Source organism: Rattus norvegicus, chromosome 11 (genome assembly GCF_036323735.1).
Source record: "Rattus norvegicus strain BN/NHsdMcwi chromosome 11, GRCr8, whole genome shotgun sequence".
Classification (NCBI taxonomy): domain Eukaryota; kingdom Metazoa; phylum Chordata; class Mammalia; order Rodentia; family Muridae; genus Rattus; species Rattus norvegicus.
In genome coordinates this window covers 74057311-74083050 of record NC_086029.1, presented here as the reverse complement: position 1 = coordinate 74083050, position 25740 = coordinate 74057311, and the positions used below count along the sequence as shown (strand labels likewise).

The following is a 25740-nucleotide window of genomic DNA, read 5'->3' as shown; positions in this document are numbered from 1 at the left end:
GGGAGGGAGGGAGGGGGAGGGAGGGAGGGAGAGAGAGAGAGGGAGAGAGAGAGGGAGGGAGGGAGAGATAGAAAGGGGGAGGGAGGGAGAGAGAGAGGGAGAGGGAGAGAGAAGAGAGAGAGGGAGAGAGCGCTCAATGATAATAAAATAATGGCGACTTTAAGCTCACTGGGGAATAAAGAGTAGGCGGTTTGCTGCTCTCTCATCTCAGCCCCTGGAGCTAAGGGATGAGGTTGGGCACAGGGGAGGACAAGTAACAAACTTAGAAAAGATTGTGTGTCACATAGTAATTTTGTTTAAATCATATTTAGTAAGAGCGAAAAAAATGGCTGTCATAAAAATAAAGGAATTTGTTCAAGACGGAAGAGAAGAGTCAAATAAAAGAAGCACAGAGTTGTGGAATAGGAGCTGAGGCAGGGCAGACCTGATGTGAATAAGACTGGAGAATGTAACGTTGAACTGTAAAGAAAAAGTGAAAGTAATATTGGGTATTAGGCAAAATGCTGCAGAAGACGTTGGGGAACTACAGTTTTAAATCCTTGAAAATTTTTGCTTTGCTGCAGCTACTGGGTATGCAGTGATGATTATTAAGGTTGCAGGTATGTGCGTGTCAACCCTATCATTTAAAGTCATTCATAGTGCCCATCATTTTATTAATGTGTCTTTCTCATTTTGATATGTGACAAAAGGAAATGGACACATAATACAATGTAATCAGTTCATGGATGTAGGTTTTTTTAAGAGGAAGACAATGAAGACAGCGATAATTGAACACTTGATGTGCTTCACTCTGGTCTTCGGAGCTTTAAAAGCAGCAGTCTTGTCTGCAGAAGAATATTGAGAGGTAAAATCATAATTAGCGCTAAACCAAACTGCATTAATATAATAAATAAATTACCCCATTTTTACTCAGGATTCAGAAATGTAGCTGGCATCGGACTCTCATTAGTTTCCTTAACCAGTAAGCTATTTTTGATTTTCAACATAATCATGGTTTCCTGTTTCAATCTTCTCTGATTACCGCCAACACTTCCCACTGAGGGACATCCCTTTTGGTCAGAAAGATTTATTTTTCTATATGCACCAAGGCCATGTAGAATGGACTATACAATACAGGAGTAAACATGAGAGAGAAATGTGAGGCAACATGCAAATATTGCAAAGGGATGGGGGGGAACATGTCAAAATTCAATGACCCAATAAAATATGATGCATTTCCAGACCACCCAATCGCTCACAGATCAGCTGGTTTCTAGCTTGATTACATTGGTCTGAAGGAGACCAGAGGGCATTAGAATTAAGATCTGCTGTGGTGGTCTGACAATCACTCACTCAGAGGTGACATGAGCTGGCTTACAGTCCAATCCCTAAATGTCCCATACTATCGTGTAGTAGCTGCCTACAGTCCCTACATCTACCACAGTTTACACAATCTCCTTGACTCAAAGTCCAGCAAGAAAAGGGATACAAACCTAGATGATTTGAAGTCTCTAGATTATGAGTTCCTTGAGAACTACCTCTATACCTCTGAGGACCCTACCTCTGCATTTATCACACTGAGTAAAAATTAGCAGAAAGCCAATAAAATATCTTAGGAGACAGGTGTCAAATTATAGATTTTTGCTTACATAATTTTATTATGAATATTTAGATCTGTATTTACATATTTGGAGTATTGTTGGTCAAAAGACAGAAAATAAAATATATGTTGAGTTCCATTCTTGCGATGTAAGTAAAGTACTGCCTTCGCTCAAGTCAGCACGACTTACCAACCTGGTTTCCATCAGCACAGTTGTCAGATCTTGAGAGTTTGATTCCTGAACACTGAGGCTGGAAAGATGGCTCAGTGGTTAAGAGCAGTAGCTGCTCTCGCAGAACACCCAGGTTTGATTCCCGGGATCCACACAGTGGCTCACAGTGGCTGTCACTCCTGTTCTGGGGAATTTGATACATTTTTCTAGCCTTCATAGGGACTAGGCCCATGAGATAAACAGACACACATGCAAGGAAAAAACATTTATCCACTTAAAGTAAATAAAGGCATAAATTTTTTAGAAGTTCTAAATACTCGACTGTCATTTTTTAATTACAATAGTTTGGTTTTCTGTGTCTAAATTTCCTAATTTACAAGAGTTATAGAAATGTGTCTTTGAGAATTATCATGGACACAGAAAGAGATGGTATCTATATTTTACTGTGATGACTTATTTATAGTAAAAATGCAGATAATTGATGGAAAGATAAATGAGGGTTGACTATATTGTTACAATGTTCTTCACTCTTTTCCAATGTGGCTACATGATTTTATAGTAAAGTAGCAAAGCAGTTTTTCTTTTGTGAAAGAAACTAACATAAGACTTCAAGTCCTAAAGACATTTAGATGAGATTTATCACAGTTTCTGAAGACAAATACTCCCAACAATGTCACTTTCCCCACAGATTGACTCATGTGTATCTTGACTGGGCTATAAAAGATCTACCATGGATGCTAGTTCTCATTGTGGAAACTGAAGGAAAACAAAATGAAAGAATAATACCACAGTCGTCAAAGAACTGAAAACCCCAAGGGATGGACATTGTGCACTGATGTTTCCATGTCAGACTGAATATGGAATATGAAACTTCGTGTCATCTTCCTTACCATCAATTGGTGCAAAGGAAGCTGAAAAATATTTAAAGTGAAATGTCTTGCATATAATCGGGACCTTTATTTGTTGAATGTATTAAATTGGCTCACTGTTATTTAGGAAAGCACAAGAGTCTTTTGTCAATCTCTAAACCTCTTAGCTTCACAAAATTAAATTTATTTTATTGGTTGAGAATTTCCCATTCCACTACTGTTTCTATAATTTCCACCCATCCTTCTTGCCCTTCTAACTCACACACACACACGCACGCACGCACGCACGCACGCACGCACGCACGCACGCACGCACGCACAGACACAGGCACGCACGCACGCATGCATTTCTACTGATTCCACGTATTGTTATTTGTGTCTATATGCGTTAAGGACTGACCACGTGGGATCAGCTTGTCCCTGGAGAAAACAAATATTCCCTCTCCCAGCAGCCATCGATTGGTTGTAACTCTTCATCTTTGTGAACGTTCCTACAGCTCTGTTAGATTGTCCGCTGGCATGAGAGTGCAGGTCTTATTTACGTAACCCTATTGCTCAGATCTCATGGATGCAGCTTTCCTGTCATGCCTAGATGACAGTCTCTTGCAGCAGGCTTCCTCCTTTCTTCCGTAATGCTCCCTGGGATTTATGTATAGAGCTTAACTTATAAGTGTCTCAATTTGGGGTTGTAACTTAGTCTCTGCATTCTGACTGGTTGCAGATCTCTCTCTTTTATTTTTTAATTGGTTATTTTATTTATTTATTCAAATGTTATTCCCCTTCCCAGTTTTCCCTCCACAAATCCCCTAACCCCTTCCTACTCCACCTGCCTCAATGAGGATGCTCCCCTATCCACCCACCCACTCCTGCTTCAGCGCCCTAGCATTCCCCTATGCGGGGTCATTGCACTTCCGCAAAACCAAGGGGCTCTCTGTTCATTGGTGCCAGATAATGCAATCCTCTGCTACATATGGACCTAGAGTCATGGATCGCTCCATGTTAACTCTTTGGTTGATGGTTTAGTCCCTGGGAGTTTTGAGACAGGGTCTGGCTGTTTTATATTGTTCTTCTTATGGGGTTGCAAACCCCTTCATCTCCTTCAGTCCTCCTTCTAACTCCTCCCTTAGGGTCCTAGCCCTCAGTGTGAGGGTAGGCTGGGTGCATCTATCTGTATTGGTCAGGCTCTCCTTAATAGTTCCTGTTTACTGCAAAAGAGAGCGTCCTAGATAAAAACTGAGATCTACACTTCACTTGGTATAAGTATTCAGTCTCTAGTCAGATTTTACGTTGGTTTTAGACAATGACAGTAGTAGTTTCTCTTCTGGGGTCTATTACCTCATCAGCAGTGTGCAGTCAGTTTAGCTTCACAGTATGCTGTGCTAATTCCCTCTTCCTGTATGGAATTATGTAACTGTTCATCACTCTCTAGATAGAAGTGTAACAATTGCATCATTGAGAATAATTTGTCCTTCCAGCCGCTGTTGAGATTCCTAGGCTTTCCATTTGATTAGGACTATTGGTTTTGTTTTTTGGTTTTTTTTTCTTTTATTTTTTCCCCTTGTGACCTTGCATAGCACCTTCTGATCCCATGAGAATTAGTCCTTGGTGAAAAGGCTTTCCAATCTTTTCAATGGACAGCTGTTGGAAAACCATATCTGGATAGCTATTTGTTTTCTTCTCCCACAGATATGAGTAAGAGTTGTTTTTTTTTTTCTCTTTCATTTCTTAGCTACAAGTTTAGAAACCTTCAGATAGATCTAGTTAATTTTATTATGTTTATGCCTCTTTCTCAACTCTTTTTGTTCTGTATCTCTGTGTGGATGAGTAAGGTATGTTTGTGGTGAGTGCACCTGAGTGTGTCAGTGCTCACTTTCAAGCATGCTTATGTGGAGGATAGGGGTATACCTCTTTCCCACTCCCCCAGCCCCCATGAGGATGTCCCCACCCCACCAGACCTCTAAACTTCCTGGGGTCTCCAGTTTTTTGACATTTAGGTGCATCTTCTCAGACTGAACCCAGACCTGTGAGTCCTCTGTATATGTAATGGAGGCTTCATCTCAGCTGGTGTATGCTGCCTGGTTTGTGATCCAGTGTCTGAGAGATCTCAAGGTAAAGGTTAATTTATACTGCTGGTTTTCCTACAGGCTTGCCCCCTCCTCAGTTTCCTCCAGCTTTTCCCTAACTCAGCCAGAGGGGTCAGCAGCTTCTGTTCACTGGGTGGGTGCACAGATCTGCATCAGACTCTTTCAGCTGCTTGTGAGGAAGAGAGTCACGATAGGTCCCGTTTTGTGAGCACCCCATAGCCTCAGTAATATTTTCAGATCTTAGGGCCTCCTCTTGAGCTGGATCCCACTTTGAGCCTGCCACAGGACTTTTTTCCCCCTCAGGCTCTTCTCCATTTCCATTCCTGAATTTCTTTCAGACAGGAAGAATTATGGGTCAGAGTTTTGACTATGGGATAGCAACTCCATCCCTCACTTTATGCCCTGTTTTTCTAGCGTAGGTGGGCTCTACAAGTTCCCTCTCCCCAATGTATGGCATTTCATTTAGGGATTCCCCCTTTAAGTCCTGAGAGTCTCTTACTCCCAGGTCTCTGGTACATTCTGAGGGGGCCTCTCAACCTCCTTCCTCCAGAGGTTGCCTGTTTCCTTTCTTTCTGCTGGCCCTCAGGGCTTCAGTCCTTTTCCCCCACCCAATACCAGATGATGTTCCCTTCTGCCCCCATCTCCATTTCCTTTGCCTACCCTGTCCCTCCCTCCCACCTTGTGGTTGCTTTCTTCTCCCTCCCAAGTGGAGGCCTCCTCATTTGGGCCCTTCAGCTTGTTGACTTCTTTGAGTTCTGTGGACTGTATCTTGGGTATTCTCCCCCCTCCTTTTTTTTTGCTAATAACCACTTATTAGTGAGAACATACCATGCATGTCTTTTTGGGGGTCTGAGTTACCTCACTCATGATGTTTTCTAGTTCCATCTATTTGCCTGGAAAACTCAGGATGTCCCCATTCTTAATAGCCTAGTGCCGAGTACAATATTCCATTGTGTAAATGAACCACGTTTTATGTATCAATTCTTGTGTCATGGGACACTTGGGTTATTTCCATCTTCTGGCTATCACAAATAAGGCTGCTATGAACATAGTAGAACACATGTCCCTGTGGCATGGTGGGGCATCTTTTGGGTATATTCCTGAGTGTGGTATTTCTGCATCTTTAGATAGGACTATTACCAATTTTCTGAGCTTCTTCTATACTAGTTTTGTGTGTCAACTTGACACAAGCTGGAGTTATCACAGAGAAAGGAACCTCAGTTATAGAAATGCCTGCATGAGACTCAGCTGTAAGGCATTTTCCCAATTAGTGATCAAGGGGGAAGGACCCAGCCCATTGTGGATGGTGCCGTCCCTGGGGTGGTGGTCTTGGGTTCTGTAAGAAAGCAAGCTGAACAAGCCAGGGGAAGCAAGCCAGTAAGCAGCATCCCTCCACGGCCTCTGCATCAGCTCCTGCTTCCTGACCTGCTTCAGTTCCAGTCCTGACTTCCTTTGGTGATGAACATCAATGTGGAAGTGTAAGCTGAATCAACCCTTTCCTCCCCAACTTGCTTCTTGGTCATGATGGAGTAAGGCAGCCTTCAAATTGATTTCCACAGTGGTTGTACCAGTTTGCAATCCCACCAGCAATGGAGGAGTGTTCCTCTTTCTCCACATCCTCACCAACATGTGCTGTCATCTGAGGTTTTTATCTTAGCCATTCTTACTGGCATGAGGTAGAATCTCAGGGTTGTTTTGATTTGCGTTTCTCTGATCACTAATGACTTTGAACATTTCTTTAGGGCCTTCTCAACCATTCAAGATTCCTCTGCTGTGACTTCTCAGTTTATACCTATACCCCATTTTTGATTGGCTTGTTCAGTTTTTTTTGGTAGTTGGCTTCTTGAGTTCTTTATATATTTTGGATTGGAATGAGCAGATTTCTATTTCTCAGTTTGGTCAGCTGACCAGGGAGTTCTGGAGACCTCCCTGTCTCTGCTCTGCCGTTCTGGGGTGATAAGTTTTCACAGGCTTGCTGGCTTTTGACTTAAGGGCTGTGGTTAGAACTCAGGTCCTAAAGCTTGTATATACAAAGATGCTACCTAATGAATTATCTCCCTAGTACACGCTAAACTTGTTTTGGCTCCTAAATAATATCTTTTCCTCTTACCACTCAGAAGTTAATTTTATTTTCCATGTTTTTTATTCTCTATAAAGCCTTGTCACTTCAGAATACATTTCTTCATTAAATAGTTAACAGCTTATTTTGAACCCATTTCAGCTCACATGATGTATTCATTATAAAATGTATAAATCAGAAAGGAGAAGCATTATGAAACAACAATTTCTCATTCTTTCTGGCTCATTTTGCACTTTTCAAAGAATGCCTTTTTTTCCTCACTCTTAAAAAAATAAAAGTTAAACATGCCAATCCAATTTTTGTATTGAAAAAATGATTATAATTGTCATAGTCACATGTTGAAAGAAAAAATATTGTAAGTATGATCTTAAATTAATTTTCACAAATATTAATGCAAGCCTTTCCACTGTTGGTAACTTGATTCATTGTTCTTAGAATTATATAAGGAATGGTGCCAATGTTGTTTATTTGAAGAAATCGTATTCAGATATGTCTATCCCACAGGCTAGAGATCTGTATCTACACTGGCAGCAGTGTAGTTTAAAAGGGATATAAATGATCAAGTGTTACTAGGTGAGAATAATATTAAAACAATTAAACACAGTCAAAATTTCCCTGATTCATTGGGTGGGGGGTTGTTGTTATTGTTACTTTGCTTTCGTTTTAAGCAGTTGAGACAACACAACAAAATTGTACCATCTGGCATATTATATTTTTATGAAATCATCTCAGAGTATGAAAGCCCTTGAACTAGAATATATATGTTATTTTGCATGGCCATAGAGATTTGGTGAAATTCTTACATAGATTGGCCCAAAGTATACTTGGGTGTTAGGATGATGAGGGATCAGGTATGTGGATATTCTCCTGTGTAATTGTATATTTTGTTGTATTGAAATGTTTATCGTCTAAGTTGGCGTCATACAAACTGTTCTAAAGTTTACTTATTTTTTCAAGCAACTGTCATAGATTCTGAATATTCAAGTGTGTTCCTTTGCACTAGACATAAAGAGATAAGAAAGATAGGATCATTGACCCAGAAATGAACCCACACACCTATGGTCACTTGATTTTTGACAAAGGAGCCAAAACCATCAAATGGAAAAAAGATAGCATTTTCAGCAAATGGTGCTGGTTCAACTGGAGGTCAACATGTAGAAGAATGCAGATCGATCCATGCTTATCACCCTGTACAAAGCTTAAGTCCAAGTGGATCAAGGACCTCCACATCAAACCAGACACACTCAAACTAATAGAAGAAAAACTAGGGAAGCATCTGGAACACATGGACATTGGAAAAAATTTCCTGAAAAAAAACACCAATGGCTTACGCACTAAGATCAAGAATTGACAAATGGGATCTCATAAAACTGCAAAGCTTCTGTAAGGCAAAGGACACTGTGGTTAGGACAAAACGGCAACCAACAGATTGGGAAAAGATCTTTACCAATCCTACAACAGATAGAGGCCTTATATCCAAAATATACAAAGAACTCAAGAAGTTAGACCGCAGGGAAACAAATAACCCTATTAAAAAATGGGGTTCAGAGCTAAACAAAGAATTCACAGCTGAGGAATGCCAATGGATGAGAAACACCTAAAGAAATGTTCAACATCTTTAGTCATAAGGGAAATGCAAATCAAAACAACCCTGAGATTTCACCTCACACCAGTGCGATTGGCTAAGATCAAAAACTCAGGTGACAGCAGATGCTGGCGAGGATGTGGAGAAAGAGGAACACTCCTCCATTGTTGGTGGGATTGCATACTGGTACAACCATTCTGGAAATCAGTCTGGAGGATCCTCAGAAAATTGGACATTGAACTGCCTGAGGATCCAGCTATACCTCTCTTGGGCATATACCTAAAAGATGCCCCAACATATAAAAAAGACACGTGCTCCACTATGTTCATTGCAGCCTTATTTATAATAGCCAGAAGCTGGAAAGAACCCAGATGCCCTTCAACAGAGGAATGGATACAGAAAATGTGGTACATCTACACAATGGAATATTACTCAGCTATCAAAAACAACGACTTTATGAAATTCGTAGGCAAATGGTTGGAACTGGAAAATATCATCCTGAGTGAGCTAACCCAATCACAGAAAGACATACATGGTATGCACTCATTGATAAGTGGCTATTAAACCAAATGCTTGAATTACCCTAGATGCATAGAACAAATGAAACTCAAGACGGATAATCAAAATGTGAATGCTTCACTCCTTCTTTAAAAGGGGAACAAGAATACCCTTGGCAGGGAAGAGAGAGGCAAAGATTAAAACAGATACTGAAGGAACACCCATTCAGAGCCTGCCCCACATGTGGCCCATACATATACAGCCACCCAATTAGACAAGATGGATGAAGCAAAGAAGTGCAGACCGACAGGAGCCGGACGTAGATCGCTCCTGAGAGACACAGCCAGAATACAGCAAATACAGAGGCGAATGCCAGCAGCAAACCACTGAACTGACAATAGGACCCCCGTTGAAGGAATCAGAGAAAGAACTGGAAGAGCTTGAAGGGGCTTGAGACCCCATATGTACAACAATGCTAATCAACCAGAGCTTCCAGGGACTAAGCCACTACCTAAAGACTATACATGGACTGACCCTGGACTCTGTCCCCATAGGTAGCAATGAATATCCTAGTAAGAGCACCAGTGGAAGGGGAAGCCCTGGGTCCTGCTAAGACTGAACCCCCAGTGAACTAGACTGGTGGGGGGAGGGCGGCAATGGGGGGAGGGTTGGGAGGGGAACACCCATAAGGAAGGGGAGGGGGGAGGGGGATGTTTGCCCGGATACCGGGAAAGGGAATAACACTCGAAATGTATATAAGAAATACTCAAGTTAATAAAAAAAAAAAAAAAGAAAGATAGGATCATAACCTTCCATGAGTTTTTGACATAGCGGAAGTACTACCTGTAAGCTAGCAATTTCATGCCAAAACATTTTAAAATGCCCTTATGAAATTAAAAAGAAGGGCACTTTCTGGTGTGTAGGAAAAGCTGTCAATTATGTTTAGAAATATTGTTTAAGGAAGTGAGTCTTAAATTAAGTTGTCAAAGTTGAGAATGTCTGCTAGGAAGAAAGAAAAAAGAGGAGAATAATGCATTTAGCAGAATGAATTTTAAAGTCAGAAACTATCTTGAAAATTAGGATTAAGTAGATTGTAGCAAGAGGTAATGTATAAATAGTAAAACGATACTGACCTATGAGTCACTATTGAAGAATTTAGACTTCCTGGTGTCTTGACTAGGGTTTTACTGCTCTAAAAAGATACCAAGACAAAGCAACTCTCATAAAGAACAGCGTTTTATTGGGGCTAGCTTACAGGTATATTGGTTCAGTCTATTATCATCAAGGTAGCAGCATGGTAGTGTCCAGGCAGACATGGCGTTGGAGGTGCTAAATATTCTACATCTTGATTCAAATTCTGCTAGAAGATTGGCTTCTAGGCAGGAAGGATGAGGTGTTTAAAGCCTACTCCCACAGTCATCTATGTACTCCAAGAATGCCACACCAACTCCAAAAAGGCCATACCTCCTATTAGTGCTACTACCTGAGCCAAGCACATACAAACCATCACATTCCACTACCTGGCCCCCGTAGGGTTATTCAAACACATAAGTCTATGGAGGCCATACCTAGCCATAACATAATGAAAACGTACATTTAATCCAAATTCCAAAGTCCCCATAGTCTATAGCAGTCTCAACAATGGTAAAAGTCCAAAGCTCAAAGTCGCTTCTGAGATTCATCCAATTGTGTAACTTTAATCCTAAAAGCAAGACAGGAAATCATCTGGGCAAACTTCAAACTCTGCATCTCCTTGTCTGATGCCAAAGTAGTCTTCAGATTTTCATTTCTTTTTCATATTTGTTGAATGCAACAAAGTTCTTTCTCCTAAGCTGGCTATCCTGCCTGTCAGCAGTTTTCCTCAGCAGGTATACTACCGCTATGACATCTTTGATATCTTGGTGTCTCCAAGTCAACTTTAGCTTCACAGCTTCTTGTTCCAAATATCTGGGATCCACACATGATCTTCTAGGCTCTGCCAAATGGCTTGTTTCACTTCTCTAGTTCTACTTTGTAACACTCTCTGTTTTGGTTGATTCTCCGTCTACTGCTGCTGCTTCTTGTTCAAATATTTGGGATCCAAACATGATCTTTTGGGCTCCTACAGATCAAAAGCATGGTGTCTTCTTGCCTCAAAATCTGAGTACCCTGTGGCTGTCTTCATGACACCGGAAGAAGGCATCAGATCTCATTGCAGATGGTTGTGAGCCACCATGTGGTTGCTGGGAATTGAACTCAGGACCTCTGAAAGAGCAGTCAGTGCTCCTAACCACTGAGTCATCTGTCCAGACCTTGCCTCAAAATCTGAATCACAAGTGTGCCTTATATTTCTGGATAGTAGTTCATTCCAGATTAAAAGTCTAAATTTTTCCTTGTTCAACTTTTCCTGAAAGCACCACTTCCTTAATATCTTTATCTCCTTGATTGCAGGATTCAGCTCCATTTCATTTCCTTGTGATCATTTATTACTTGAAGCATATATTTTATATTTTCCTTTCTATGCTTGGTATGCTTATTCTAAACACTATTCATGAGACTTAAGTAGAGAAAAAGTCTCTGTTGGGCTCCCTTGAGTCTGCTTTCTTTGTCAATACAATTAATATAATTCACTTTACCTTAGCCTCAGGTAGACTTTTAAGACAAGGGCAAAAATCAACCACATTCCTCACCAAAACATCACAAGAATAGTCTCTTGGCCACATATTAAAATTCTCCTCTGAAACCTCTCAAAACAGGTTTCCACAGTTTAAGTCACACTCAGCAACAGTCTTCCATATACTACTAGGATGGCCCTTTATGTCTTATAAAACATTCATCTGCTTTCCAAATCCAAAAACTCCAAATCTTTCAAACAAAGGCATGGCCAGGCTGATTACAGTAATAGCCCAGTCTCTGGTACCAACTACTGCCTTGGCTAGTGTTTTGCTTCTGTAAACAGACAGACTGACCAAGGTATCTCTCATAAAGGACAACATTTAATTGTGGCTACCTTACAGGTTCAAAGATTCAGTCCATTATCATTCAGTCAGGAACATCTAGCTTCTAGTTAGGCATGGAGTTGAAGGAGCTGAGAGTCCTCCATCTTCATCTGAAGGCTTCTAGCAGAATACTGGCTTCCAAACAGTTAGGATGGGGGTCTTAAAACCCACTTCCATGGTGACAGACCTTTGGAAACAAGGCCATACTTGGTCCAACAAGGCCACAATTTATAATAGTGCCATTCCCTCGGCCAAGCATATACAGCCCATCACAAGTGGATAAGCTGTGTAAAGACAATATTTAGAAGGTGAAAGATAAGTTTGAGAAAATGAAAAATTAAAGGAAGCAAAGTTTGAGAAAAGTTCATTCTCTAGAACAAGAATCTATCTTCCAAATGTGCAGGGTAGAGCAGTGAACATTCGGCATTCTCAGTTTTATCTTTGATTAGGAACTTGTGAGTGGCTTAGATGAGTGGTTAATGCTCAGAATCCTACATGAGGTTGTAGTCCTGGTATATGCTTGGGTGAAGACACAAAAAGGTTTAACCAGATGATCTATTTCCAGCGTTATATTTTCAGGTGACTGTTGGGAGAAGTCTAGTTCCTAGTCATAAGAATTCCTCCATAGATCTGTTTGGTATTCCTGGGGACTACATAATGACAGGAGAATCAGGGGACATACCAGAATGCCTCCTATGGCATAGCTCCATAAATCATCCAGGTCAATCTTGAAATACAGCTGTCTTGTGCTTGTGTGATTGAGTACAAGTCAGTACTGAAAAGGCGTGCGTATTAGAAAAGATTCATTTCTGCATTGTAGTTGAGTCTCCATGTGAGAAGAAGAATGTTTAGAAAGATAACAAACAGATTAAAGAATAGCATCTGAGAATATCTGCATTAAAACATGGTCAGAGGAAAAGACCATCCTAACAAGTATAAGAAGTATGGCAAGTGGGCTAAAGTTGATAGCTAGAAGAGAAGGTATTCTTCAAATCAGAAATGGTCAGTCAGATAATTCAAAGGATATGAGAAAACATATAGGATGCAGGAATGATGAGAAAATGTCATTTTCTGATAAAGTATAAAAATTTAAAATCTGATGATACAAGGGATAATAAAAATTGTAAATAAAAGGGAGAGAATATGAGATATTCCTTTGAAGTCAAGACTGAGAAAGATGGAGAATTCAAATGGAATGAAGGCTATGGAAGGGCATTATATATAAGAAATATGAACATGAGTGGGGATACTGTGAGAAGAGTACAAAACATTTAAACAACAAAGAAATAGATAAAGAGGAGAATGCTGGAGGAAGGTTATAATGATATGCTAAGTTACAGAAAGGCGTTCTTCTAAATTTGAGTTAAGTTTTCCTCTCCATCAGAACTGAATTTCTGTAGAGAAATGAAATAGGTTGAGGGTAGTCCTGTTGGATACTAGAGGCTATACATCCTAGAGAGGATTGTTTTTGACTGAGAAACATGAGAGGTCTTTTGACACTGGTTTATTAAAATAGAGTTGAGAACTTGAGATCATGAATAGTGATGGATAGCATTGGGCATGGAAGGAAGTATCAGGATCGCCAATGGTTCCAGGGTTTCATAGAGAGTAAAGATCCAAGATTCATGGCATTAATAATGGGACCCTTTGTATCTAGAAGCCAGAGTTCCAAAAGTCTGGTAAAGGAGAAGCCATTTTCAGTGGCTCCAGCCACACCTAAAACTGGGATGCTTGATATTTTTTTCATTATTTCTGATTTTTATTTGGACATATTTATGATAGTCTCCATCTTAAATTATTATTTTTATTCAAAGGTTATGAAGTATAGAAATTGTAAATTTTTACAGCATTCATTAATTTTGTATTTTAACAGATATACACATTCACAAATTCTCTATTTTGTCAAAGTTGCAATGGGGTAAATACATTTTATTCCAAATGTATGCTTCTATTTTGGAGCAGTAGCTTTCTTTTTTCCTCTTCTTTTAATGGATATTTTCTTTCCTTATATTTCATATGTTTTTCCTTTCCTGGTTTTCCCTCTTGAACCTCTGCCCGCCCCCATCATCCTTGACCCCTGCTTCGATGAGGGTTGCTTGACTTTAAAGGTAGTTCGCCTGCCTGAATCTGTGTACACAAAGGAAAACTCAGCTCTCTAAGGCTGTATTACAATTACTAAATCTTAAATAACAGTAATGTCTGTTGTGGGGAGTTTTAAGAAGATTTAAGACTTAATACAGGAATTTTTTAAAAATGCCTGATGTATAGTAAACATTCAGAAAGGTGTAGCTACTATTAAATATGCATTTTGCCTATCTTCTATAAGGAATACTTTAAATATTTTCCTCTATTGTTTTCATAAATGGTACAGTTATGTTTCAAGCCTTTTTAGGAAATAAAAGTTTGAAATCCAATAAATTAATTCTCTTGGGAAAGTTGAAACCTGCTTTCCTAGATAAAGGATATTTATCTGTGCAATAAAAGGAAACTCGGGGACTAATTAATAAGTCAACAACTAAGTTTAGCACATGATACAAGAAAGTATAGGTAACCAATAAACAAGCGCTCCTATCTGCCTCGTCCGCCCTGTCTTTGTCAGGATAAAGAACTCAGCCCTCGGATCATTAGAACAATTATCCTGTACATCCTTGTTCTTTTGTTCTAGCTAATATAAAAAAAGTCACCATTTCTTGAGAACACGTTTTTTGTAAAGATCATTCTCTTAGGTCTTGGTGGATGGAACACTAAAAACAGATTTTTTTTAAAGTCATTTTAACAACTAGAGAAGTCACTGTGTGAAATTGTCTTCCATAATGTAGAGGACTTCTAGAAAAATAAAATAACATACATAACGTACGCTGCACATGAGCCAAAGCCCTTAGTATGTCTTTTCAGTGTTTCCCAACATGGTTCTCTCCACAAGAGATTTCGCTTATATCTATACATTTTAATAGAAGAGGTGGCGGTTCTTGAACTATAATATTTTGAGAATGCATCTGTTGATACAAAACTAATTTAAGCAAGTCTGTAAAGTTATGTAAACTTTGAGAAATTATAGTGGCAACAACTAGAAGATAGAACAATGCAATCTCTCCAGTCACCTTATTGTGTCTGCTGTGTAAGTAGACCTTAGTTAGCATGGTGCTTCATTTGGATGACCCCTTACATGGATGTGTACCTTAAGAGTAGACTTTCTTAACTTCTGAAATACACAAAGCAAGTGTATTAAGAACTATCTTCTTAAAGAATTTTCATGTTCACTTCAAAGTGTTTTATTAAGAGAATGTCTTCATGTGGGCATATATGTGTGTGTGTGTGTGTGTGTGTGTGTGTGTGTGTGCACGTGTGTGTGTGTGTGTGTGTGTGTGTTTAGGGAGGGATTTGAAGACATAAAAGTCTACTTTGACAAAGTAAGTTGAAAATAATCACTAACTTGTGAATACAATTTTGTATGTGTGAAATAATGTGTACATATAGTTATACACACATGTGTAAATATGAGTATACTCTACAATTGTAATTGCAGACAATTTTACAAATCAGTTTTGATCTTGAAATACATGAGTAGCTCCAGGGGAAGATAGGCTGGAAAATGAAGACATAATAAATAACTGTCTTAATTGAGGTTTATTATCATAGCACAAGCACTTTTGCCAAATAATATATAGTCTATGGATGCTTGTGCTATATCTTAGAGCGCAGTGCCCAGATACCCTTGTATTGAAGTGAGATTGACTTACCTTGACATGTGTGTGACCATTGGCCGAGAGGCATACTGGCACACTGTATTTTTGGACCAGTCCTATGGATTTACCTGCTTTCCCAGGTGTGCTGTGCTCGGTATAATGCTGTGCTTGTAATGGCTCACATTGATCTCTTGATTCTGTGGTTAATTAAGATGTATTTTGCAGTACAGCCCACAGATTCCAAGGCTCAGAGGATTAGTCGATAGCAATCTGCAGCACTGTCATTAGCAGTGCAAACCCTCTTAAAGGCACAGCGAATTTTTCATTAGTTTGTACTTTTAGTTTTATGTTCAATGATGATGGACTTAGAGATGAAGAAGAGGCAAGAGGCAGTTATAACATAGATATAGAAGTGGGTCTGAATATTGAATTTACATCACAGGATTGCATATTAAGACAATCTGTGGAGAAATGGTCTATGTGAACCCATGTTATTATTAATGAAACCTCATGCCTCCCACAGTGTGTTCTAAGTATCACAACCATTATAATGTAATAATGTACTTTAATATCTATGAAAAATGGTGCAGCAGTTTTGGAACAAGAATCAACCAAACCAAACCAAACCAAACCAAACCAAACCAAACCAAACCAAACCAAACCAAACCAAACCAAAACAAGACAAAACAAAACAAAACAAAAACAAAGTAAACAGAAGACCTGAGATGAGAGCAAATTGAGATTAGGAGGTAGACAAAAAAGGTATTTTAAAAAAACTGTGCATTGCTCAGAACATTAAACAGGATTCCATGGGTAAGGACCTAAAGGGAAACAAAGGCCAATGTTCACATTTAACCAGCACAATCCATTTGGACAGTTGCACTGAAGACAAGTTTTTGTTCTCTGTGTCAATAAACCCCTGAGGCCAGCGCTTCCATATGCATCCTGCATGGGCTATGGCAAAATGAATGCCTACTTACTGTCCGCCAAGCTGTCATAGGATGGACACAGCATAAATGAGGTTGCTTCCAGAATGACCAGAACTCATGATCATAACTCTTGAGGAGTGTTCGCTGGGCCAACAGTGTTAGTACACTCTTCCAAAGAACCTCCTAGGTGCTGCCTTTCTTTTTTTCCACATCGTACTTTACACAGTATTTGTATGTCCATGAAAAACGGAGAAATTTATCGTCACCAAAGTTGAGCTTTTTTTTCTTTTAAGAATAAAATGTGAGCTGAATAATTTTTCAGGGGAATATTTGTTTATTCAAGAACTGGTATGTTTAAGGGATTAGAAATACTCTGCTTGGCTTTGGAAAGAAAAAAATACTGACTGGTTTTACTTCCTTTAACAATAGAATTTATTTTATGGAAGCAGAGAAATCCGCACAGATCTAGTGAGGTCTCTGAGAGATAGGTATAGAAAAGTATGGGTCGTTATTTGATTAATATGTTTGAGTCAGTGTTATTAAAACTAAAGCTTCTCATGGAACTTGAGAGAAATGAATCTAATTTTATGTAACTATTTGGTAAATTAGTCCATAGCTTGTAAAAAATCAAATGCTATGCTTTGTTTTTACCAAGTGATTATTTCGGAAATTTTAGGTATTCTTTTCTTGTCTCAGACAGGGAAATTATTAAATCAAGTCACTTTTGAAGACTAATTTCTTCACCACTATTTTAAAAAATTCTCTATTCTTTGAAGTAGAACTGTATATTAGAGTCTCTTCCCTCAACATTTGCCAGGAAATTCCATCACTGTGTTTTTTGGCAAGGGCGAGTGTGGGTGCAGACTGCATGTTTAGAGTGGCCAACTCAAAACTCTCTAACTAAAGCCATTGTAGCTCATGGTCAGAGGCTCTAGAAGGAGACTTGGAAACTGATTTCTTAAGCAAGCATAAGGTGTCTCAGGATTGAGTAGGAGAGACAGCTTACAAGTCATGTATAACTTAAGTAATATTTTCTACTTACTAAAAGTACTGATATCATTACTCTGGTTAAATCACACAAAGAAATTTCTGGAGGATAAGAAGAGAGATAAAGTAAAGGTACTGATGCTACTGAGCTTATAAAACTAACCCATCACACACACTTATTTTAGAGTTCATCTTTTTTAAATTTAATCTTCTTCTTCTTCTCCTCCTCTTCTTCCTCCTCTTCCTCCTCCTCCTCCTTCTTTTTCTTCTTTGTCATCATTGTCGTCGTCATCATCTTCTTCTTCATCATCGTCGTCTTCTTCTTCTATTATTATTATTACTTATATTATTATATAATAATAATTATATATTATTATTACTTATTCACTTTACATCCTGCTCACTGCCCTCCTCCTGGTCACCACTCCCCATGTGGAGTCCTTCCCCCATCCTCCCTCCCCTTCTACTCAGAGCATATTTTTAATTTCAGAAAAACTAAGATCTATTTATTATTTGCTATGAATAGGTATTTTTTTCCTATGTGTATAACCATGCATTACAGTTGTGCAATGACTTCAGAGGAAGAGCGTGAAAGTCAGACATGGCTTTAACATGGCCCTTTCACATAATGGTGAGTATTTGGGGATGAATGGAAACCAATGAATTCAGGGTGAAATGTAGTTGTTTGTGGGATGCGGCAGTGGTGGCAGACTTTGTACATTATATTTCAACCATGAGACTTTCTAAAATAATAAAGTACTCCTTAGGGTTGTCCCTTTTCACAGATCTTTAAACCTTGGCTTTTAAATCTTAGAACTCTCCCTCAGATTGTCTGCATTCAGGATGACAAATCATTTTTCCCTCATTTTAGGAACTTTCCTCCAAATTGCTTTCTATTGGCATTTGGACTACAAACCTGCAGTGCCATCTGGGAAAAATCTTTTGAGTAAGGGATAAACGAATCCCCACCATTCTTTCTGGGAGTGTCCATTTGTGGTTCTGAACCCTTCACTTAGATATCATGAGCAAAGAACTGCAGCACTGACAGTGGTTGTGCTATGCCTTCCAGAGGGCCATAACAGTTTCATGCACATATGTATCCTCTGCTCACAATAAGAATGTAAAGAAGAAATGAAAGTCTTCAGAAACTTATCTGATTTATTAATTAATGTGGTTAGATAAGGAAAAGTAAGCCCTTTACCACTAAAATAAATACTCACTAAAAACAACAATACCTGCCCTTTCATCATTTATTGAAGAGAAGCATAATATTTAAAAATTGTGGAATTAAATATATTCTCAGAGCTTGGGAGGTGATTACTCTTCCACAGGACCTGAGTTTGAATCCCAGTACCCACATGGTAGAAGCAACCATCTGTAGCTACAGTTTCAGGGGAACTTACGTTTGCATTTGTAGGCACGGAACGCAAGACAGTCATGTGCATAAAATAATAATACATCTCAATATGTTTTAAAGGAATTCTCGAAAAACATTAGCATGTGATAGGTGGGTTTTATAAACACAGTAGCTTTAATTTTATTCTTTTGATTCTGCTTGGTTCACTCTAGAAATGTCTATGTAAAGTTTTATCCAAGGTAAGTAGAAAATCTGTAACTTAAACTTATATTTTACTTCAAACAAAATGTATATGCATGAAGCTATTATGGCTTCATTGGTGATTCAACTATTTGCTGATGTAAATCTTGGTTGGGAGTCCTGTCTCTCCATTTCCTTCTAAAGCTCTCTTGCCCCTGGTGACAAACTCCAGAGGCTTCAGTAAGAAACTGTTAGTTAATTACTCTATATCCATTTGATACCCGAATACTGCCCCTGCCAACAACATTGTGCACTCTTATGATGGGATTTCCTGGTAAAGTGAAAAAAATACAGAGACTGGTATATATTTTATTTCAGAGATGAGAGAGTTTCATGAACCTGAAGTATTTATTCCTGGAGAGTTCAATGCTGGCTTTCTGGTGTGTTCTAAATCTTATTTTCATGAAAGCAGAGCCCTGGGTCACTCTCCAAACACACTTCGCAGAGAGCTGTATGTCTCTCAAATCCCACAGGCATCTCCACACTTAGGCTGAGAAAGGAGCTGCTAATGGAGTTTAAAAGGTTACCTTCATTAACTAAAAATAAATCCACACGAATAGCCTTCCTTCAAAGAAGAAACACTTCGAATAAGCGCTGTTAAGTGAAAGGAAAGACAGATTCATCTTTGCAATCTTTTCCTGGTGTGGTTCTCCATTCCTCTTCATAAATGTGTGCCACCTACTAGTCCTTCTTGGAACCTGATTAGACTTCAGGGCCTTGGTAATGTCTGCAGGTGAGCGCAGATCAATTTCCTGCATCTTTTCAGTGTGGTAAATCATTTATTGGGATGAATGTTTTACAAAGCCAGGGAAGAGGAAAACTCATGAAAAATAAATATGCTGACACGCCCTGTGCCCTCCTAAAGCAGTCATCAGGTTTCCTAAGCTGACACCCAGGCACTGACACAGTGGGAACACTTCCTCTCATTCTACAGTGCTGTGGCTGGTCGGATGCAATTAACACATGGAGCGCCTGGCTCCAACCAGGGTCACTTTCTTTCCAAACATAGCATTATATCATTTGGTTCACTATGTTATAGTACAATGTTGGAGTTTGTTTCTTTGGCTTTTTTGTTTTGGTTTGTGTCTTGTGTTTTGTACTGTTTTGTTTTTTGGGTTTTGTTTTGGTTTGGTTCTGATTAATTTGCTTGTTTGTTTTGGTCTAATCCTGGAACATGGACAGAAGTATGGTTGGAAGTTGGTCTGACGAAGTCAGTTATTTATGCAGTCATTTTTTCATTGTTACTGAAAACAAACAGACTAGTAAACAGCAGATAAAGAAAAACAAGGAAAGTATTCTACCTGAGTGGGGGCCCTTAAGCCTTAATTCTAAGGGCTGAACCAATATTACCCACATCATACATATTCATATATAAACTGTTTTTAAATAATTGTTTTAACCACTGGGCCAAGTTACAAGAATTGGCTTTCTAACAATAAAGCTATTTTTTTCAAATGTTCATTTAAATTATATCCCTGGACTGAAAATGGGGTTCCCTATTAAAACGAATCAAGCAGAAGCCCTATGTGGATGAGAGCAGTGACCATTTCCATCTCTCTCAGCACTGACCTTTCTTGCTTTTCTCTGCCTTGGCTGCAGATTTTCATGTTTCCGTTAGTCAGGGCTGACAGGACTGAGGAGGTGTCCCTGATGCGCCTCTCCACGTCTCAGAAACATCTCATCATCTGATGCAGCTTCATCCTCAGGAATACCTGTCAAAATTAGTAGCGGTATTCCTAGAGCTGACGGTGTGAAGGCAGGGGTGGGGTCAGGATAGAGCGCTTGACTAGCCTGGGTAAGGCCTCGGCTAGAGCTCCAGGAATGCCAACAATTAAGAACATATAAGAGAGTGAAATTTGGAAGGACGACTATAGACTAAATGATGCTGTTAGGTAATTCAGGAGTCATTCAGAATTCATGGCAGGTGATAATGTGGTAAGGTAATTATTTGTAGTTACTCTAACTCTGGGCACTTACAGGGAAAGGACAACACACAAAATAACAAATCCAAACAAAACATGTTGAAGTAAGGTAGAGAGAAGTATGGCAGTCAGGAGCCAACCGGAAAGGACTCCTTGTGCCAATCAAATGTAAGAGACTAGAGCAGAAAGTAAAACCCTAGATATTATACTCAGAGTGTATGAATTACAGGGACTGTCTTCTCGATTTCTTCATGGCTAAAACCTTTTCATGATTACACCATCCTGAGTAACATTTTTTAAAGTCTCCTCAGATGCCCCCACCCCCTTTCTAATATTTCTTCAGAGTCCCTAATAATGTCTATTTTTCAAAGGAGGATTTTTGTATATTTCTGTTTGTGACTTCATCTCCAGAACCACTGAGTAGATTTCAATTAATAATACCTTCTATACCCCCAGCCATCACTGCCTCTGGTCCTTCTGCTGCACTGCCATCTGCTAAGCCAAGTGGAATTCCGTATCCCTAAAATCAGTATTCTTTTGCAGAGAATCAATCATTCACATTGATCTCCAAGTATTCCTGATATAGCTTCATGTGTTATCCAAACCCTCAGTGATATTGTCCACATATCCCCTAGCATCTGTACTTTTTGCCATGGTCAAAATCTCACTGATCCACCTTTGGAAAATACTTTGTTGTTCCAAGATATCTCTCAGCTCTTATATGCAAAACCACCTGATTACTTGAACAGATACTTGAACAAATCCATAATGTACCATGAAATGTTGTTCTGTATAATTTTAATCACAGATGAGTAAGACCCCTCATAAGCATTCTCGTATTTTCTCTTCAATCTTTCAGAAATATTCATTAAAACGTAAGCTCCATTGTAAGAGATTTCTATCTTCTCACTGATGTATTAATCACATTTGGGGTTTTGGGTGACATCCAACTACAATTAAGTTATAAAAACAGTTCTACTATTTGACAGCATCACTCATGAGTTTCTCAGTATTAAATATCTGCATTAACACTACTAAATATTAACATTTTCACAGTATTTCTTTTATGTCTTAGGCTGCTTTTTACTTCCAGGTTTGATACTCAGGACTTGAAGTGAGCTACATGGGTCTTGCCTGTGGATCATATATTTTATAATTAATTTAGAATCTTTAATGTGAAGCTATTGTTTCTAATATGATCACTTGCGGGCTCTTAATGTAAATATTGTTGACAAACATCTGTGCCAAGCACTATTCATTTCATATTCATATCAACACAATATGTCAATGTTATCTAAACTCATCCTAAAGTTGAGCATTATTTTGTCAGTATTTGTCATTTTTATTATCTCATGATTCCTCCCCCCATTTGCTATTTACTAGGGTCAAACTTCTAAAAAATATATTTATAATTTTCTCTAATGATAAGGATTAGATTTTAATGGCGTCCTCAAGCAAGAAAATATTTCAATGACTGGAAAATTTACAATAAAACAAATGTTTCGTTGGCCAACTTTTAAAAATTATACTTTCTAAATTAGAAAAATGATCTCATTGAAAACATGTATTTTGGTCACCAAATCTATTACTTTAAAGAGTAAAGTAAGAAAAAACAAACCCACACTGTGCCAGGGAGATGTCTTGCCAGTTTCTTTGTATCAGAGGGTATGGGCCTCTGAGCCAACAACTTGAAAGGAAAGGAGTTGTGAATTAATTTTGTCTCCTTTTTCTTATTCTAGGTAGGAAGATTAGTTTAATATGAAACACCATAGAGTTCCATCGACTTTTCTTAATCTTACTCCAAGACTTGGCCAAAAGAATTTTTTTAAGCAATCGTAGTTGTGTCCAAGAATACAGGTTGTTATTTATTTATTTTACTGAATTCCCATGTGAGAACTAGCTTGCCATAGAAATGATTCTCCACAGACTTGGAAATGGGTTACTTGTTCATTTTAATGTGAAAACATATTTATTTTATCAACAGCTGTCTCTATGTAGCTTAGTGCTCACCTTTCTTTGGCAAGAAACGAAATTATAAATTCTCTGATAGTCATCTGTTGGATGTTGATGGGTAAAAGGTTCAAGAATGAGAATGGTAGTTCTAAATATGACTACCTTGTTCCTCAACACTTGAGATCGGACAACATGAATTTCTTCTCATCTTTCTTCATACTCCAACATCAATGTTCCAATCCCGATTCATGCACTTGTTCTGTCTTGTGGGTTGGGGAAGCTCTTAGGACCTGTCTTGCCTATGTGTACATTGTATAATCACACACCCCAGTTAGGAAATATATATCTAACTCAACTTCAGATAAAAGTTTTGAATAACCTCTTGGTTTTCCAATAAGGACATAAAATTTCCCCTATTTCTATGATATCATCTAACTTTAACCATGTTTAAAAACGATAGAAAAATCAATAAATACATTTTACAAAGCCAGTGACTTGGACGGACACAGGGCTACATACAGTATTTAGCTTCCATCCTCTTCCATCTGTTTGAGTTTTTTTCTCAGACAGAAGGACCTCAATCTCTTACAGACCGTGCTCCCCATTAATGCTGAGCCATCGTGCGAAATGAATTTGCTGTCTCACACATTGTCCTTCTGCAGATAGACGCTTCAGCTAAGAGTACTGTTGTAGGACAATAGTAAGCAATGAAGGCCTCTCAGCAGTTTGGGAAAAGTTCTTTGAAGTTTCAAATGCCAATAAAACTCTCACGTAACTTTTATAAAAATTCACGAACGTGCAATATACTGAACAGAGTCAAAGAGAAAATCGATATGTTCCAATTAATCACAGTATTTCCTTTCCTGTAAAAAATGCACTTAGCCAATTTCTATCATTTCCTTTATTTAGAAGGGTTTAGAATTTCTATTATTCTATCTATTCTCTCTCATCTATCTATCTATCTATCTATCTATCTATCTATCTATCTATCTATCTATCTACCTACTCATTCATCCATCATTCATCCATCAATTATCTATCTATCTATCTATCTATCTATCTATCTATCTATCTATCTATCTATAATCTATATATCATCTATCTAAGTTTCTATCATCATTGACCTATATATCGATCAACTTATCTAGCATCTATCTCCTATCTATCCTCATCCTCCTCCTTATCTAAATCATAGTAGGTCATTAAACAGATTTGGAAACATACACTTTTGGTTTAACATTAACTCCAATGTGTTGGAAACATTTAGGGATTGACACTTCTGCAGTGTCTTTGCCATAACTGTGAGCTTTCCTGTCTCATGTAATTTTGAGTCACAGCTAAAGGTACAAATTTATAGTGTTGATAGACTAGCACCTATAAACACGAAATTAAAATGCAAAACATTTAATCATCATACAATGGATTAGCTACTCTCTATATTTTTTCCTATTAAAAATAAAGCCTGCTTACTTCAATTTTTAAATATCAATATTTACATTGCATGAGAATTTAAAAATTTTGAAAAAAAATGTTATCTTCTCATCCTATTACAATAGAATCTATAGGTGTTCAGACTATGGTTTCACAGTTGATTAGTTCCAAAGAGTTATTAGCAATATACAGTATATTTTGAGGTTTCAAAGCCTGGGCTCAATTGACTTTATTTTGCTTTAACTACTGAGAATGTTGAGAACATTGACTGGGGTATAGAAGTTGAAAACTTGATTGATGACTCCAACTAATTATCCTCCATTGCTTCATTCCTGCTAATGAGATGTTTACAGCAGCTTTCTAGGAGTCTGTTTCAGAGAGAAAAGAAAACACAATCTATTAATGAGGGGTTCTATCAAATGTTTCCCTTACCAATTGTTAGTAAATCATAGCAACTAAAACACTGGCTTGCTCATCAGATTTTGAATGCATCAATATGACCAATGGGGCCTGAAAGACTCTGTGAATCACCTTTGACCATAACTTTTGGTCAGAGTAATTAGCTGTGGAGTTTTGCACAGCGCCATCATAAGAAAAGATCTTTTTTTCTTAGCTTATGTTTTTCATGTTCTTTACAAGAGGCGTGTAATGATGTATAAAGACAAAATTCTTGCTCTTAGTTGTTATTTAGCTGCTGTGGAGGTACACACACACACACACACACACACACACACACACACACACATGAACACTCATGTGTACGCAGCATGTGTGCCTATGTTGACAATTGATTACATCAGGATCTATGGTTTGTTGCGTAGAGGCACTGATGTGTGTCAGAGGTCTGTGTGAATTGTTTTCCTCTGTCAATGTGTCTTTCTCTGAACCTAAGAGTCACTAGTTCTGTAAGAATAGCTGTTCAGAGAACTCTAGGGAGATCTCTCTCTCTCTCTCTCTCTCTCTCTCTCTCTCTCTCTCTCTCTCTCTCTCTCTCTCTCTCTCCCCTTGCCCCTTAGAGGCTTACCAGAACTGATCACCATGCCCAACTTTCTTTTTCTGTATTTTGAGTTTCTTTTATTATTTTTTTTTGAGATTATAGAGAGAAACTGTTACAGGAAACACTAACATATCAAAATGCAATTTTGTTCAGCAGATTTGCAACTGATATCCTAACAAGTCAAGACCTGCACCTAATACTCAGAGCTCACTGAGAAAGACTATAGAAACAGGGGAGCAGGCTGTTTACGTTAATATTGCTGCTCCTGTAAATGTAGAAGCTACACTCATGTTCACTGTTCTTTTCCCCCACATGGGTGATAGAAATTCAAAGTCAGGTGTTTATGTTTTAGGAAAGTTGTTCATATTTCCTACTATTCCTATAATTCTTCTA

The 25740-nt window shown here is 38.4% G+C and overlaps 1 protein-coding gene and 1 pseudogene across 2 annotated transcripts in view; both read left to right on the top strand.

Annotated features, from left to right (window-relative positions):
* Positions 1–25740, top strand: part of Lsamp (limbic system-associated membrane protein) — a 2169735-nt gene that overhangs the window by 139969 nt on the left and 2004026 nt on the right. The window lies entirely within an intron of this gene.
* Ppid-ps8 (peptidylprolyl isomerase D, pseudogene 8) overlaps positions 93–25740 on the top strand; it is a 112948-nt pseudogene continuing 87300 nt past the window's right edge.